At 45.2% G+C, this 5,520-nt stretch overlaps 1 pseudogene across 1 annotated transcript; it reads right to left on the bottom strand.

Moving 5' to 3' along the window:
- Positions 1–1,249: 1,249 nt before the first annotated feature.
- Positions 1,250–2,533, bottom strand: LOC108294543 (annotated as a pseudogene). Its single transcript, XR_005197988.1, has one exon. The product of XR_005197988.1 is annotated as a UBX domain-containing protein 6-like (transcript).
- Between the last annotated feature and the right edge of the window lie 2,987 nt (positions 2,534–5,520).

Below are 5,520 nucleotides of genomic sequence, written 5' to 3'. Positions count from 1 at the left end.
CCAGATGTAGGTGATGGGGAGGAAGGCAGCAAATCACACTGCCACGTGTGTTACTATGCAACAATTTTGCATGTTCTTCACATGTACCCCAAAACCTAAAATGCAATAAAATAAATGGGGAAAAAAAAAAGAAACTCACTCAAAACCACACAAATACTAGAAATTGAACAACCACATCCTGAATGACTCCTGGGTAAAATGAAATTAAGACAGAAATCAAGAAGTTCTTTGAAACCAATGAGAACAAAGAGACAGCATACCAGAATCTCTGTGACACAGCTAAAACTGCTAAGAGGGAAATTTATAGCACTAAATGCCCACATCAGAAAGGTAGAAAGATCTCAAATCAACATCCTAGCATCACGATGAAAAAAGCTAGAGAACCAAGAGCAAACAAACCCAAAGCCAGCAGAAGACAAGAAATAACCAAGCTCAGAGCAGAGCTGAAAGAGATAGGGAAACAAAACATCCTTCAAACAATTAATAAATCCAGGAGCTGGTGTTTTGAAAAACTTAATGAAATAGATAGACCACTAGCTAGATTAATGAAAAAGAGAGAAGAATCAAATAAGCCCAATAAAAAGATTAAAGGATGTCACCACTGACCCAACAGAAAGACAAGCAACCATCAGAGAATACTATAAACACCTCTATGCAAATAAACTAGAAAATCTAGAAGAAATGGATAAGTTCCTGGAAACATACACTGTCCCAAAACTGAACCAGGAAGAAATCAAATTTCTGAATAGACCAATAACAAGTTCTGAAATTGAGGGAGAATTTTTGTTTGTTTTTGTTGTTTATTTGGGTTCATAATTTAGTAACTGCAGGTCTGTGCTGGAAGGCCAGAGTCCCCTCCTGGCCTGGATGTCATCACCCACATCCACAGACCAGCCCCAGCGTCGGGTGTAGCTGCTGCCACCCACTGCACACGGGAACAGGACCTGTGCCATAGGTCTGCTCTTCTGCCCAGGGAGACGCCCGTGTGTCTGCCCAGGGGCTTCATGACACAGTTATCGCAGCTAGGGAGGGCTTCGATTTGGTGGTGTCCCCAGGCCTCTCCCTTGGAGGCTATGGGATCTGCCACGGGGCCCGGTTCCACGGCTCCACAGCCGGCCGGCACCTTTCCCGTGCCGACGGGGAAGAGCAAGTATTTCCAGAGATGGCTTAGAGGCCCTGGAGCGGTCGGGACAGGGACAGGGAGAGCATGAGACAGACCCACAGGGCTGAGGCCAGCGCTGCTTTTATTTCACGAGAGCTTCTCGATGGCTGACAGGAGCTGGGGTTTCAGGATGGAGTCCGGCTTGATGTCCTCCAGCACGGCCACGTCCCACGAGGTCAGCAGGGCAGAGGGCACCAGCCCGCACTCATTCAAGGCCAGGTTTTCGTTCTCTGACAGCTTCTGCCGTCCCAAGGCCAGCAGCTCAAAAGGCAGCCAGTAGTTCTGCAGGGCCTCCAGGACGAACCGCACTCGGCCTCCAGCGGTTCCCAGGCACAGACGGTCCCCCGCAGGAGGCAGCCGTCGGGGAGGCGCACCCTTCCTAGCCCCCGCTGCTCCTCCTTCTACCGCTTGGCCTCGGTCCGCAGCACACTCAGCCGCTGCACCGCATCGGACCCAAGCCTCTGCTCCCGCTTGATCTCCTCGGCCGAGAGGTTGAATAAATCCCCAGGCAAGTCGAACTGCGAGGCCGGGGGCGAGGGCTGGAAGACAGCGCTGCCGGTCCAGCTTGGCGGGCACGGGCTCCGAGGTCTGCAGCTGCTCCTCGTGCCTCTCCAGGCTCCGGGGCTGGGCCAGGGTGGCCTCGCTCAGCACGTAGAACTCCTCTGGGTTCCCCTGACGTGGGACGGGAAGCATCACCTTCTGGAAAACAATGGCCTCAAAAAACTCGTGGGTCCCTTCCAGGCAGTTAATGCGCTCCTGGGACACTTTGTTCTGCAGCTTGATCTTCCGGAACTTCTCCTCCTCGGGGTGCAGGTGGATGTTGTCCAGGTACTTGGCGATGGCGTCCACGCCCAGCTTCACCCGGTCCCGGGCTTTGTCGAACGTGTGGATCTTCACGATGGGAGGCCGCCACTGGGTCGGTGGAAAAGCATGAGAGAATAGCGTCCTTGATGCAGGCGTCCGGCTGGTCCTTCCTCAGGGTGGCCCAGGTGAGCGGACAGGTGAAATAGATGCCAGGCACAGCCAGGTGGGCGGAGACTTCCTCTCTGGGCTGAGATACTATGTTGGTCCCTGGGGCCTCGGGGCTCCTGCTGACTGTGGCTTCGGCTTGAAGTTCCTTTCTCACCTGGTTTCGGATGGTGTCCTGAGACGTGGGGCCCCAGGGCCAGGATTGCTAATGCTCCAGCTGAACCAGGGCGGCAGCAGCCGCCGTCTGTGCCTCATTGTGGGTCCCTGGCTGGGCTGCCGGGGAGCTGGTTAGGTGGGCTTCTCTTTGAGGGCCTTTTCCCCTAGAGAGTCTGTGAGCTTCTGACTGGGTCCCACGCTCTTGAACTTGATATTGGCCTTGAACTCCTGAAAGAATTTCTTCATGGTGGTGGCTGGCCCGGAGGCGGGGGGGAGCAGGAGGCAGGTTCCCATTCCAGGAGGGGCCTCCCAGGACCCTACCAACAAAAGCCCAGAATCAAATGAATTAAGAGCTGAATTCTACCAGAGGCACAAAAAAGAGCTGGTACCATTTCTACTGAAACTATTCCAAAAAATTGGAAAGGAGGGAATCCTCCCTAACTCATTCTATGACACAGCTTTATTCTGATACCAAAACTTGGTGGATATACAACAAAAAAAGAAAACCTGAGGCTAACATCCCTGATAAACAGCAATGCCAAACTCCTCACTAAAATACTGGCAAACTGAATCCAGCAGCACATCAAAAAGGTTATCGACCACAATCAAGTCAGCTTCATCCCTGAGATGCAAGGCTGGTTCAAATATGCAAATCAATATAAAACAAAACAAAACAAAAACAAAACAAAAAACTCTCAATAAACTAGATATTGATGGAAGATACCTCAAAATAATAAGAGCCATTTCTTACAAATCCACAGCCCAATATTATAGGGAATGGGCAAAAACTGAAAGCATTCCCCTTGAAAACCGGCACAAGACAAGGATGCCTTCTCTCACCATTCTTATTCAACATAGTATTGGAAGATCTAGCCAGGGCAAGAAAAAGCATTAATGCAAGAAAAAGAAATAAATGGCATTTGAATAGGAAGAGAGGAAGTCAAACTGTCTCTATTTACAGATGACATAATCCTATATCTAGAAAATGCCATTGTCTCAGTCCAAAAGCTTCCTCAAGCTTATAAGCAACTTCAGCAATCTCAGGATACAAAATCAGTGTGCAAATATCACAGGTATTCGTATTCACCAACAATAGAGAAGCAGAGAACGGGGTCATGAATAAACTCTCATTCATAATTTCTACAAACAGAATAAAATACCTAAGAATACAACTCACAAGGAAAGTAAAGGACCTCTTTAAGGATAATTGCAAACCACTGCTCAAAAAAATCAAAGAGGACACAAACAAATTGAAAAAAATATTTTATGCTTATGGATAGAAAGAATAAATATCCTGAATATGGCCATACCTAACAAAGTAATTTCTAGAGTCAAAGCTATTCCCATTAAATTACCATTGGACATTCTTCACAGAATTGGAAAAAACCACTTTAAAATTCATACGGAATCAAAAAAAAGGCCATATAGCCAAGATGATCATAATAAAAAAACAAGCTGTAGGCATCACACTACCTGACTTCAAGCTATCCTAAAAGGCTACAGTTACCAAAACAGCATGGTACTAGTACATAAATGGACACATAGACTAATGGAACAGAATATAAAACTCAGAAATAAGACTGCACATCTACAATCATCTAATCTTCCACAAACCTGACAAAAACCAGCAATGGGAAAGGATTTCCTATTTCATAAATTGTGCTGGCAAAACTGGCTAGCCATATGTACAAAATTGAAACTGAACCCCATTCCCTACAACTTATAGAAAAATTAACTCAAGATGGATTAAAGACTTAAATGTAAAACCCCAAACTATAAAAACCCTAGAATAAAATCTAGGCAATACCATTCAGGACATAGACATGGACAAAGTTTTCATGATAAAAACGTCAAAAGCAATTGCACCAAAAACAACAACTGACAAATGGGATCGAATTAAACTAAAGGACTTCTGCACAGAAAAAGAAACTATCATCAAAGTGAAGAGACAACCTACAGAATCGAAGAAAATTTTTGCAATTTATCCGTTTGACAAAGGTTTGATATCCATCATCCACAAGGAAAGTAAACAAATTTACTAACAAACAAACAACTTGTTAAAAAGTGGGCAAAAAAATGAACAGACTCTTTTCAAAAGAAGATATTTATGCAGCCGACAAACATATGGAAAAAAGCTCAACATACTGATCATTAGAAAAATGTAGATCAAAACCACAATGAGATACCATCTCAAGCCATTTAAAATGGCCTTTTAAAAGTCAAGAAACAGCAGATGCTGGTGAGGCTGTGGACAAATAGGAATACTTTTACACTGTTGGTGGGAATGTAAATTAGTTCAACCATTGTGAAAAATAGTGTGGCAATATCTCAAAGACCTAGAATCAGAAATATCATTTGACCCAGCAATCCCATTACTGGGTATATACCCAAAGGAATATAAATCATTCTATTACAAAGATACAAGCACACATATGTTCATTGCAGCACTATTCATAATAGTAATGATATGGAATCAACCTAAATGCTCATCAATGATTAACTGGTAAAGAAAATGTACGTATACACCATGGAATACTATGCAGCCATTTAAAAAAGTGAGATCATATCCTTTGCAAAACATGGGTAGAGCTGGAAGTCAGTATCCTCAACAAACTAACACAGGAACAGAAAATCAAACACCACGTGAGCTCGCTTACAAGCATGTTCTCACTTAGGAGTGGGAGCTGAACGATAACAACACATGGACACAGGGAGGGGAGCAATATGCACTGAGATCTATCAGGGGAGCAGGAGGAGGGAGAGCATCAAAATAAATAGCTGATTCACGTGGAGCGTAATACCTAGGTGATGGGTTGGTAGGTGCAGCAAGCCACCCATGGCACACGCTTACCTACATAACAAACCCGCACGTCCTGTACATATATCTTAGAATTTAAAATAAAATATTTTAAAAAGACAGAAAGAAAATCAGAATGCTAGAGCAAATGTGACAACATTGTGAAGGTACTTAATGCCATGGAATTGTACAGTTAAAAATGCTTCTGAAGATGGCTGAATAAGAATAGCTCCAGTCTGCAGCTGCCAGTGAGATCGACACAGTAGCTGAGTGATTTCTGCATTGAGGTACCTGGCTCATTTCATTGGGGCTGGTTAGAAAGTGGGTGCAGCCCACAGAGGGAGAGCCAAAGCAGGGTGGGGCATTGCTTCACCCAGGAAGTGCAAGGGGTAGGGGAATTCCCTCCCCTAGCCATGGGAAGCTGTGAGGGACTGTG

The sequence above is a fragment of the Cebus imitator genome, unplaced genomic scaffold, assembly GCF_001604975.1.
Source record: "Cebus imitator isolate Cc_AM_T3 unplaced genomic scaffold, Cebus_imitator-1.0 Scaffold586, whole genome shotgun sequence".
In the NCBI taxonomy this organism is placed as follows: Eukaryota; Metazoa; Chordata; class Mammalia; order Primates; family Cebidae; genus Cebus; species Cebus imitator.
The sequence above is the reverse complement of the archived record's forward strand: the minus strand, read 5'-3'. Positions and strand labels throughout refer to the sequence as shown.